We start from the raw sequence: 13,911 nt of genomic DNA, 5'->3' as shown, positions 1-13,911 counted from the left end.
GGGGGGTCACTATCACCGCTGGGGCCGCTGTGATGTGGGGGGTCACTATCACCGCTGGGGACACTGTGATGTGGGGGTCACTATTATCGCTGGGGGGGGTCAATATTACCGCTGGGGCTGCTGTGTGGTGGGGGTCACTATTATCGTTGTGGGGGGTCACTATTACCGCTGGGGCCGCTGTGGGGGGTCACTATTACCGCTGGGGCCGCTGTGGGGTGGGGGTCACTATTAACCCTGTGGCTGCTGGGGGGGTGTCACTATTACCGCTGGGGCTGCTGTTTGGTGGGGGTCACTATTACCGCTGGGGCCACTGTGATGTGGGAGTCACTATTACCTGGGGTATGTTTACATGTGGCGGAAATAGGCGGGGCTCTTTCAAAATAGACAATGTGCAGATTTTGACTGCTTTTTGGATGCGGAAATGCTGCAAAATTTTCCACAGTAATTTCCACTGAGGACATTCTGCAGTATTTCTGCATCCCAAAAAGCAGTCAAAATCTGCACGCTGCCTATTTTTAAGCGGCCCGATCCTTTTTAGAACGACGGGGGTACAATTATATGTCATGATAAGCCCCGCCCCCTGACGTGTTGGCACTTTGCGATTAAATAAGTGGGTTTTAGGTTGCAGTTTGGGCACTCGGGCTCTAAAAGGTTCGCCATCACTGTCATAGGACATGATTTGCAGACCGCTCACCATCTTGGTAACTCTTCTCTGAACTTGCTCCAGTTTGTCTGTCTTTTTTAAAGTGGGGTGCCCAGAACTGGACACAGTATTCCAGATAAGGTCTGACTAAGGAAGAGCAGAGGGGGATAATGACCTCACGTGATCTAGACTCTATGCTTCTCTTAATACATCCCAGAATTGTGTTTGCCTTTTTGGCAGCTGCATCACATTATTGACTCATGTTCAGTCTGTGATCTATTAGTATCCCCAAGTCTTTTACACATGTGCTGCTGCTTAGCCCAATTCCTCCCATTCTGTATGTGCTTTCTTCATTTTTCTTGCCCAGATGTAGGATTTGCATTTCTCCTTGTTAAATACCATTCTGTTAGTCGCTGCCCACTGTGCAAGCTTTTCTAGATCTTTTTGAATACTCTCTTTTCCCTAGTGTTAGCTATCCCTCCTAGCTTTGCAAATGTTAGCCCTATCTTCTGGGACTTCTCCTGTTCTCTAGGAATTTTCAAAAATTATGGTGAGTGGTTTAGCAATTACCTTTGCTGCTTCCTTTAGTATCCTTGTGCCCCATCGTATGCAATTTATACCTGGGCTGGTGGGAGGAACGAGTTGTCTTTTCGGAAGAGAATGCGCAATGGACTCAATACATTCTCTTCTGGGCACGCTATATCAATGACATTCTGCTCTTATGGACAGGAATGAATTACAGTTCCAGAAGTTTGTTCAATTCCTGAATTCCAACGAGCTCAATTTGAGATTTACGTCAGCAATAAACAAAGTTTCTATCGCGTTTCTCGACGTTACTATTGTACTGAATCAAGATGGATCTATCTCCTCAAATCTTTATACTTATCTTTTTTTCAGTAATAAGTTGTCTATCATCTTTAAATCTATAAGTCACTGTATTTAACCAAACCGTGGCACCAGATAGTAAAATTCTCCAATTTTATGGTTCAAAAGGAGTTTTATTGTTCTGCCATGCATGTGCATCAAAAACAGTGTTACATTGACAAAATTAGCAAGTTAAAAACAAATCCGTGTACAAACATTATTTGTCATTGTTATTCTTAATTTCTTGTAGTAAGGCAGTTTATTTTATCTAATGAAGCAATCCTGAACTTCTAAACATCTTTGAAATATCTAGCACTAGCATTTCGGTTAATTATAAACTTTTAATAATCTCGTTATCTCCTGCAAACATATGTAGACGTTAGGAGTCTAGTGAAACGGGGGAAAAAGAAATAGAAGATGAGAAAGATTGTAGAAAGGTGGGCTAGACGGGGAGGGGGGAAGGTCTAGGTATGGGTGTTGGGGATCCGGTCTGTATCTCTTAAAAATGGGTATGCGTGATTGATACGTTATTGATTCAAGCGACATGTTGGCCTTAGTTATGGTGTGTTCCCGTTCCTGTTCAGGAGGGCCCCAGATTCTACCCATGTGGGTAAGTCCGAAGAGACTCGGAATTGGATCCAAACCCACCAGGTCGTAGTGTACTTTTCGTATCTTAGTTCATCCCTGGCAATGAGCTCTTCCATTTGTTTCATTTGGTCTAGGGCTTCCAGCCACATCAGTCTAGAGGGGGGTGTCGTGGACTTCCACTTTTTAAATTCTCCAATTTTACAATCAGAGACAATATAGTCTGTGTGAATTTTCTATGTGGAGCACTACCCACGTGTATCAGTGCAAAACACAGTATTTGTCCTACGTGTACTAAATGTGTGTCTGTCAGTTTTTCTAACATCACGGTATTTACTTTAATAATTTTGTTTTTTCTTTGTCTACCTTCTCTGCGTATATATGTATTATAGTGTGCGACTGTGCATATATATGCATAATGTGTGTCTGTGCGCATATACGTATAATAGTGTGTGTCTGTGCAGATATATGCATCTGTGCTTATATACGTATTATTGTGTTACTATAACATACAATGAGACCCTTATGAGTTCAGTGAAAAGGAATGCAAGGGAGGCAGTCTAGAGACTTGTCTGTCTACCCTGTAATGGTATAGAAAAGGTTTTGTTTAACCCCTTCACTACTTATACTAGTACCATGCTATATCTTTCTAGTCTACAATCCAATAAAAGAACAATTAACTGATACATTGATCTACAATTTTCTTAACATTCCCCACTTTAGATCAATACATCAACACAGTATAATAGTAAATACACATATAAAATAACTCTACCACAGACCCCCTGGCTTCCTCCGGCCCGAAGCTTTATTACCAGGAGGCCTGGGTTCACACTTCAAGACTAAGTATGTAATTATTTTATATAAAAGTATTACATTGATGCATATATATCTATCTCTATATAATTAGGCCCGCCTCCAAGAGAAGCTTGGCCTTGATTTATTATGAGATTGATGTTCCTTTCTCCATATATAAATTATTGTCCATCATGATATAAAATCTTACTTATTGAAGTGTCCATCAGTGATTTAGAGCAATCCTCCGGTACAATGAGGACACACTGGAATCAAAATGTCACACTTCAAAATCATCAAAGTAAAATAGCGCTTCCTTCATAGAACTTTTACCCATCACTTGTCAGACAGAGGTGGTCACCTGACCCAGTAAGTCATCTTGTTCTTCGTCATCTTGTATATTTTGGAACATAGTTTTGGTGATGGGAGTGTTAATAAGGTTTTGTAACAGTCCTCGGATACACGGAATACAGCAGCAACCACAGAGTGCTAGAATGGAGGCACATACTGATACAGACTAGTGTGGAGTATATGACTTGTGACCAGTGTCCGAACAAGCTTTCAACCAGTCCCTGAATGGATGTCTATGCCAGTTATCAGCTGGTTCATTTTATTATGCATTTAACCCTTCCAGTGCTCAGGTATCATCTGGTTCAGTGTTATTAGGAATGATAGTACAACAATATCCTCCAATCATTTTACAAACTCCTCCTTTTTCTGCTAGAAACCTATAACAAGAGCCATTCTATTTTGCCATGCCATAAGTAAGGTGTGTCCTAGTTGTTCCTCTAGGCCCCTGATTGCATCTCCTGTATAATTAACAAATCTCTGTTGGTTATAAAATATAATTATATATAATCCAGTCTACATCTTTATTCACTGTTACCCACCACCATGCAAGAAGAGACTCAAACCCCATGCAGCCATCTGATTTCTCGCCCTATACTCGTCCGGTACCCCCCTTGGGACCCCGATGGCGTCAGAGGAACCTTTGGGAGAGGAGTTCCTAGTTCTCCAGACAACAGCAGGTATTTGGTCCCTGCTCACAGGTGGAAATGGCAAACTCAATGTATAACATGGATCACTTATCTGTGGGGGGTAGGTACAGTTAAGAAGCTTAATGACACATTTTACGTTCATCACAGCTTGAAGACTTGTCAATAACTTTTATCGTGGGGTCAAGTCTTTCTACCTCATATAATTATTAATAACATTCTCTATACACAATATTTTCTGCATAACAAAGATTCACACAACTACTACTACTCCAATCATCTGCAGAGTCGCTTGGTCCTCCAACCTTAACAACCCCCCCCTCTGGAATTTCTCTTATCAAGGAGAGGTGATGGAGTAAGATAAACAGAGCTTTAACTGTGTCTGGACTCCTACAGCTAACTGCAGTATCCTTGGGATATTCTTCCCTTAATAGGAACACTCAGGTCTCACATTATCAACAACTTCATTATTATTTTTCTCTTACATGACATCATCACATTGAAAACACCATTTAACAATCAAACTCACTGCAAACCAATCACAGAACTGACATGTACACAAATAGCAGCAAGAATGTACGTTCCCTATTCACACAGGTTTACACTAAACTTCATTCATGATCATCTTCATTACAAGTCTATTCATTTCAAGCAAGCAGAGCATTGCTAGAGTCTGTAACCCCCCCCCTCCCTTCTTCTCACTGAACTCTAAAACTGAAAGGTGGGGGTGAGGGTGAAACAAGCATTCCCATGTAACAGATGATTTAACCATTTGTGAGCTGACCCCAGCACACAGAGCAGCACTCAGGCCATTGTCATCTTCATCTAATACTGCTGTAAACCTTCATTCCTTCACTGTGTGATCCCAGGACTGTCTGCATCATGTAATCATCCCTGCTGTCCTGCTGCCTACTATCCCTGATCCTTGTCAGCAACACCGTCACCCATAGCAACCTGTCCCCTCACTACCGTCACCCATAGCAACCTGTCCCCTCACTACCGTCACCCATAGCAACCTGTCCCCTCACTACCGTCACCCATAGCAACCTGTCCCCTCACTACCTGACACTTATCTGAAGGAGGCCATACATATTCCTCTGCTATGACTAAATATCCCGCAGTATCATACTGACCCTATCTTATAGCACACACTTAAGATGAACAACATATCATCAAGACACAGAGGACAGTGATGGAGGCTGCTGACTATTCCTATGCAATTCAGAGAAGGCACTACTCACTGGTGTTGTGTACTACAAGTGCAAGCATTGGGATGCTGGGTAAAAGGTACATCTATGGGAGGTGAGAAGCCAAGATGGCGTCTGGGCGGCGGCCGAAGGTATTACAGCAGGTACTAAAATGGCTGCAGGCCATGACTAGCACTAAGATGGCCACCAGGGACGTGGCCTGACTAAGAGTACTATCAAGCCAGGCAAGCATCTAGTCACGCCTTACTCCTTTGTGTGCAATGCCAACTAGTCCCTCATCTGACACATATCACTAGTAATCTGTATTTGTATAGCGCCAACATATTCCGCAGCGCTTACATAGACAGGGGGGATACAGAAAGACAAAAGTACAAACATTACAGAACCACGGTTACATAGTAATCAGCTGATGGAAACAATAGGGGTGAGGGTCCGCCTCCAACGAGCTTACATACTGCAAGCAATGGGGTGATACAGAAGGTAAAGGGGCTGGAGATGTGCCCGGTATGGCGAGGTGGAGAGTGAGGGGTGATATACAGACAGACAATGGTCAGACATTTAGCCGTGTGACGGCAGAATCAGTATGACTGCAGGAGCGGTTTATGATGGCTACCAGGGATTGCAGTCAGTAGGTCAGGGAGCAGATCTACCAGTATGGCGCTCGTCACTCCTATACAAGTTACACTCGGAGCTCTCCCAGCATCCCCCATCGTGTAGGATCGGCTAATATGATGATCACCTCTGACAATTTCAGGGCTGTCATCAATAGTATTTCCCAAACTCACCAATACACCAAAAATAAATGCTATTCCTGTCATTTTTGTCCTTACCGAGTAGGCCTTCGGGGAAGGGGTGTGGATTTCTTCACCGGGTTGAGACGAAGACCACCTAATGTGGCCCCCCCTTTTTAGCGGGCTAAACCAGACCCCCTCGGCACACTGTCCCTGCTCTGCCTGTGTTACCTTATTACAGGTAGATTGGTGAATCTAGATCTGCCATTCAGCAATCCTTATTGCAGTAGGAGTGGTTAGGAGTACCTGGTAAGTACAAGTGGTACCTAGTAAGGTCTTTCTCACTTTCGGGTCTTCCAGTTCTTTTTCTTTATCCCCTTGATGAGGACCCAATCACCTGGTATTACTTCCCTTAGTAATGCTTTAGCCACTGTGGCTGCATCCGCTGACCGGTGGGAAACACTTCTATCCACTTGGCTAAAGCATCCATGATAACTAGGCAGTATTTCTTACCCTCACATTTGTATAATTCTATGTAGTCCATACAAATGTGTTGGAAGGGATACTGAGGTGTAGGACGGCGCCCCTCCTTGGTCTTATATTCCCTTGTGCATTGTGTTTAGCACAACTAATACAAGACAAACAAAAAAATTTTTTTCAGAGTAGTTTGTAAACCCATAGGCTGTGAATACTTTAGATATGAGTGCTACCATCCCCCCTGTTGAGACATGACACAGGCCATGGCTTAAAACTGCTGCATATCTAAAGAACGATTTAGGTAAGATAGTGTTTTGTTTTTTTTCTCTATAGAGATGTACAGCCCATCTACAAAGTGTATTCAGCATGTACCAGAGGTATATCTTGCAGATCTGGTCGGGGTAACACCTTATGTGCCATCTCTCCTAGACTGTTATATGGAGGACCGTCTGAAGAAATAGGCAGTAAGATAGATGGATGGAGTGTAGTACATCCCTCAGTTGTCAGGTGTGGCTTTGAGCAGTAGTGTCCTGCAGGGGGATGTCTACAAGGACTGAGATATGAGTATAACTAACTGTGTGCGGTACTCAGTGTGTGGGGGGACAGCACTATAGTGGCAGAAGGTCTGACTGCTTCAGCTGTCGCTACTACCGCTTGTACACAGGGTGAGAGCGCTCAGCCACTGGATCTAGTCTGCAAGAGTAGTATGCCAGCGGTCTGTTTCCCACCGTGTTCCTGAGTTAACACAGAGGTCATATATCCTTCCCCTGAGTCAACAGTAAGCACAAAGGGCTTGCTGTAGTTCGGCAGTCCCCCAGACTGATGTGCCCACCAGAGTCTGCTTTAACCTGACAAAGGCTTCCTCACAGGGCGCATCCCACTGGATCCTGTCAGCTGCAGCCAGAGGGTCATCATAGATGAGTCTGGTAAGAAGCGCTGTCAGAGATGCAGAATTTGGGATCCAGGCTCTGCAGAAGTTTGTCATTCCCAAAGAGGACATCATTGGCTCATAGTTTTGGGACCTCCAGAATTGCTTGCCTACCTTCATCTGACAGGTTATACCCCAAATATTTAACCGTTTGCTGACCGTATTGGAGTTTCTACCTGTTTACTTTATGGCCTTGCTCATAAAGAAACCTCAAGAGTGCGACTGTGTCCCACCACAATTCTCTCCACTGTCTGCTGCTGGCTACCAACATACAGTAGTAGCTGACTACCTCTAGGAGGCTGGAACTGGGCTAAGTGTGCTGACATAGCCTGGGAGACAATTGTTGGAGATTCACAGCAGCCCTGAGGTACCTGGTGAAGGTATACCTAATTCTATCATAATATCTCATCTCAACAATTTTACTGGACATATTCAAGACTACATAATCTGACATTCACAGGCTTATTTGTCTCTAGGTCTGTTATAACGGGTTCAGAGAGGGATTCCCTGTGGGTCCGGCCATTAACCCCTCTTACCATGATATGACTATTACTACATTTTACATGGGGTACATATTGGGATGTATTAATGCCCTGGTGGCTCCTGAGCCCACCAGGAAAGTAATCATCCGCCCATTCACCTGGAGATCTATCTCAGGCAGAGTAAAAATTGCCAAGAGATCCTCCAAGTGTTGTACATCCACCCCTCTTAGTCATTTTTCCCCAAGGTGCCTGAGAACATTGTTTCTTAGGGCATTCTTGGGCAAAATCACCAGACTTCCCATAATTCAAACACACATTTAAATCCCCGAGCTACATCCCGCCTCTGCTTCTTCCTCTGCCTCTACTTTCACATCCTCTCGCTGTCCAATGACCTTTCTGACTTACTTGAACCATCGTATGAGATTCCTCTCCCTGTATAAAAACTCTCACTTTCTCACCCTTTTCTTTGTAAAACTTTTCTGCATGTTTTGCATATTCCCAAACATCCTGCAATGATCCCATCCTAAGGGTAACCATGTACCTCATTATTTAATCTCCTATTCCCTTCTTTACTCCACTTACAAATTCATTCTTTAATGGCTGATTATATGTAGCATTAGGATCATCTCTCTCCCCCTGATTATCCTATGAAAGGGGTCTACCATCTCCTCCCCTCCCATTCTAATTTCCTTCTACACAACTCCAATCTGGCTCTAGAATTCGTCTATCTGCTCTCTCTATTTTTCATTCAATTGGAACTCCTCATTAACCCTTTGAATTGTTCATCAAACTGTCGGGGTCTATTTTTATATGGGCGTGACAGTTTGGGGCTTCTTTTAACCAGGCTTCAGCAGCGGATAATCCGTATTTCTGCTGATCTTTTAGCTGATTTTGTCCGTATTTTATCACATAATTCTTTACAACTAGGAACTTTTAATTTATTTTATTTTTTTTAAATCCATATTTCTTTTCCCACTTATGTCACAATATTTGACATAGTCAGGATCTAACTTGTGTATGTACTTCTTATCCCCTTGAAGGGCTTCCTGTCATTGGCAACAACAACAGACACATGCACAGGAGAATGCCTTACAGTTTATATTTCCCATTGTTAGTAATTATGTTCTTGGTGCCGATTTACAAGACAAACAACATAAAACAAGCCTCTGGCCACTAAAATGTTTAGTAAAAACGCAAAGGTTTCTTACCAGAATCAGTGGTTCGCTATATACACGAAGACTCCTTTTTGCTTTACTGAGTAGGGCCTGTGAACATTGAACACAATAAGGGATTTGTCCGAAAACAACCTGCACACCGAGGTTGGTCCTTAATGTGTGTTAGAGGTCAGTGCCCACGTATCGGGTCCGCTTATCTCAATCACTCACACATTCGCTTCATGCAGTATAAGACAACAATACAAATATTACATTATGTTAGTAGGCGGCCGCCCTCTTTATATTCTTAGTTACTCTATAACACAATATCAAAGAGAAAGTAATAGAAAGATAAGAAGTAAAGTTCCTGGACACCCCTGTGTCCCATGACGTCATCTAACCGCTTCTTTTTACATGCTGCATGGAGTAATTCTTTCCTGTAGCCTTCTCACAATGGCTATGGTCTCACATAGACTACTGCTATTGCCCCTTGGCAACCCATTCGTCTATACTTCTCATTTACCTTACACATTTCACATAGACTACTGCTATTGTCCCTTGACAACCCATTCGTCTATACTTGCCTCTCATTTACAATACACATTGTAAATTCTACTAACACTAAAGTATACAGAAGAAGAAGAGAGAAAAAAAGTTCAACCATTGTTATACTTACTACACGTTATCTGGGAGGCTTCTAAATTCTCAGGCTAGTTCGGAAAAACGTCACTGTTTCAGACAGAATGCCCGACTGGCCTCTAATGACGTCTAAGCAAGACAGAGGTCTTTTAAGGATCGGAGAGTACTTCAGACCCACCTTTTCACAGCCAGGCTGTCCCCTCCCTCTGCAGTGAGTCTTTCCGGCTCGAAGGACCAAAAATGTAAGGAGAATTTATGTGTTTATCAAAGAGAAGATGATCCCAGATCCCGTGCAGAAGTCTGGGTCCAGGAGAAATACAAATCACACCAGCCTGTGCGGTATCAGACGATTTCTAATTTATTCTAAGGTGTATTTGGTTTTTATACTATAAATTACATCACATGAAAAGTATATACCTCCAAGATTAAATAATAATACATAATAGGCTAAAACTAAAATGATTAACATAAGTTACACCTTTTGAGGTGTTATTATAACATACAATGAGACCCTTATGAGTTCAGTGAAAAGGGAGGCAGTCTGGAGACTCTTATCTTGTCTGTCTACCCTGTAATGGTATAGAAAAGGTTTCATTTAACCACTTCACTACTTATACTGGCATTATGCTATATCTTTCTAGTCTACAATCCAATAAAAGAACAATTAACTGATACATTGATCTACAATTTTCTTAACATATACGTATCATAGTGTGCTTCTGTGTGTATATATGCATATTAGTGTGCGTCTGTACGTATATACGTATAATAGTGTGTATGTCTGTGCGTATATACGTATAATAGTGTGCATCTATATATATATATACACACACACATAGAATCGTGTGCGTATATATGCATAATAGTGTGCATCTGCGTGTATATATGCATAATAGTATGTCTTTCCGTGTGCATATACGTATAATAGTGTGCTGCTGTGCGTATATACATATAATAGTGTGCGTTTGTGTGTTAATGTGTATTGTAGTGTGTGTCAGCATATATACGTATCATAGTGTGCTTCTGTGCGTGTATATGCATATTTGTGTGCTTCTGTGCGTGTATATAAAGCATAATTGTGTGCTTTTGTGCGTGTATATGCATATTTGTGTGCTTCTGTGCGTATATATGCATATTTGTGTGCGTCTGTGCGTATATACATAGAATAGCGTGCGTCTGTGCGTATATACGTATTATAGTGTGCGTCTCTGCGTATATTTGTATCACAGCGTGCGTGTATACGCATAATAGCGCGCGTCTGTGCGTGTATACGCATAATAGCGCGCGTCTGTGCGTGTATACGCATAATAGCGCGCGTCTGTGCGTGTATACGCATAATAGCGCGCGTCTGTGCGTGTATACGCATAATAGCGCGCGTCTGTGCGTGTATACGCATAATAGCGCGCGTCTGTGCGTGTATACGCATAATAGCGCGCGTCTGTGCATATATGTGTATCACAGTGTGCGTCTACGCATAATAGCGTGCGTCTGTGCGCCAACGCATAATAGCGTGCGCCTGTGCGTGTACACGCATAATAGCGTGCGCCTGCGCGTGAACACGCATAATAGCGTGCGCCTGCGCGTGTACACGCATAATAGCGTGCGCCTGCGCGTGTACACGCATAATAGCGTGCGCCTGCGCGTGCACACGCATAATAGCGTGCGTCTGCGCGTGCACACGCATAATAGCGTGCGCCTGCGCGTGCACACGCATAATAGCGTGCGTCTGCGCGTGCACACGCATAATAGCGTGCGTCTGCGCGTGCACACGCATAATAGCGTGCGTCTGCGCGTGCACACGCATAATAGCGTGCGTCTGCGCGTGCACACGCATAATAGCGTGCGTCTGCGCGTGCACACGCATAATAGCGTGCGTCTGCGCGTGCACACGCATAATAGCGTGCGTCTGCGCGTGCACACGCATAATAGCGTGCGTCTGCGCGTGCACACGCATAATAGCGTGCGTCTGCGCGTGCACACGCATAATAGCGTGCGTCTGCGCGTGCACACGCATAATAGCGTGCGTCTGCGCGTGCACACGCATAATAGCGTGCGTCTGCGCGTGCACACGCATAATAGCGTGCGTCTGCGCGTGCACACGCATAATAGCGTGCGTCTGCGCGTGCACACGCATAATAGCGTGCGTCTGCGCGTGCACACGCATAATAGCGTGCGTCTGCGCGTGCACACGCATAATAGCGTGCGTCTGCGCGTACATAGGCATAATACTGTGTGTCTGTGCGTATGTGTATAATAGTGTCCGTCTGTGCGTATGTGTATTACAGTGTGCGTCTGTGCGTATAGATGCATAATAGTGTGCGTATATACGTAGAATAGTGTGCTTTTGAGTGTACATATGTAGAAAGTGTGTGTCTGTGCATATATACGTAGAATAGTGTGCGTTTGTATGTACATATGTAAAATAGTGTGCGTCTATACGTATAGTGTGCGTATCTGTACATATAGACGTATAATAGTGTGCATCTGTGCGTATATGCGTTGAATAGTGTGCGTATATTTGTAGAATAGTGTGTGTCTGTGCGTATATATGCATAATAGTGTGCGTCTGTGCATACATACGTATCATAGTGTGCGTCTATGCGTAAATACATAGAATAGTGTGCATATATATGCATGATAGTGTGCGTCTGTGCGTATATACGTAGAATAGTGTGTGTTTGTGTGTGTGTTTGTATATGTGTGTGTATGTATGTATGTATGTATGTAAATAGTGTGTGCCTCTGGGCATATATGCATAATAGTGTGCTTCTGTGTATAATAGTGTGTGTCTGTGCGTATATACATGACATACTGTCCGTCTGTGCATATATATACGTATAATAGTATGCGTCTGCGTGTATATACGTAGAATAGTGTGCGCCTGCGTGTATATACATAGAATAGTGTGCGTATATACGTATAATAGTGTGCATCTGTGCGTGTATATAAGTATGTGTGTCTGTGTATTATAGTGTGCGTCTATACATATAGTGTACGTCTGTTTGCATATGTGTATTATAGTGTGTATATGTGTATAATAGTGTGCGTCTGTGTGTATATACGTATAATAGTATGCTTCTGTGTGTAATACTTGCATAATATATGCATAATACTGTGCATCTGTGTGTATATGAATATAATAGTGTGCAGTTGTGCGTACATACGTATAATAGTGTGCTTCTGTGAATATATATGCATAAAAGTGTGCACCTGTGCATATATACATATAATAGTGTGCATCTGTGCGTATATGTGTATAATATTGTGCGTATATATGCATGTGCGTCTGCGTATATACATAGAATAGTGTGTCTGTGCGTATATATGCATAATAGTGTGCGTCTGTGCGTATATATGTGTCCGTCTGTGCATCTATATATAAGGACGAAAGCCCTCACTTACTCACTGACTCGCCACTAATTCTCCAACTTCCTGATGTCGTAGAAACATGAAATTTGGCAGAAGCATAAATTATGTCCAAAATAGTAAAAGTAAAGGGGTCCCAACCTGATTATTTAATTCTGGCGCAAAAGAACTAGCTTCTAAATTTTACGTATGAAATCGAATTCTCTCACTTCCCGATGTCATAAAAACGTGAAAATTGGCACGAGCATTGATCATGTCATATATGGGAAAAGTTAATGGGTCCCAAATCGATTATTCAATTCTAAGCGCAAAAGAATTAGCGTCCAAATTTTACGCATGGAATCTAATTCTCTCACTTCCCGATGTCATAAATAGGAAAACAGGACTTTTCAGTCACCAATACCATCTACTGTGACCATTCCGCAAGAAGTTAGGTGGAGTACTTATACATAAAAAGGTGTATTACACCAATATAAAAGAAGAGTTAAATGCACACACTGATCTAAGAAGAAAATTCATGAGTTAAGGATACTGGACATTGGTTTTTCTATATGATATAAACCAATAGTATTTTTCTGGATAAACCAATTGGTGACTGAAAAGTCATATACAAAATCAGTTATTCGTGGTTATCCACTGATCAAAAGTAATAACCCCCAAAGAATGATCTATATTGAATAACACAAGGGATTGCTCCCAACAACTCCTAAGTGATTATGTGAAGTATTGGGCAGAATCCACAGCACGTTGTATTGATGAAATTGACCAAAACGTGTTGACTACAAAGCGAAATTTGCTTGAAATATATTACCGATATCTTGCATCTACTCTCTATTCACTACAGTAAGGGTCAAGAATTGATTGACTTCCTGATGAACCGCATTATTCGCGGGGAAACGCGTCAAAGCTGTATAAAGAAAGATATCAAGTACAGAGAAGTAGTGTGACATGAGATACGAAATACAGAAACTGCCCACCTTGTGAGATAATGCCACCACATTGTCCTTAAGGGCTGGAATTGTTTGTCTTTATTTTTGTTTGGTG

Source organism: Eleutherodactylus coqui, chromosome 13 (genome assembly GCF_035609145.1).
Source record: "Eleutherodactylus coqui strain aEleCoq1 chromosome 13, aEleCoq1.hap1, whole genome shotgun sequence".
Classification (NCBI taxonomy): domain Eukaryota; kingdom Metazoa; phylum Chordata; class Amphibia; order Anura; family Eleutherodactylidae; genus Eleutherodactylus; species Eleutherodactylus coqui.
The sequence above is the reverse complement of the archived record's forward strand: the minus strand, read 5'-3'. Positions refer to the sequence as shown.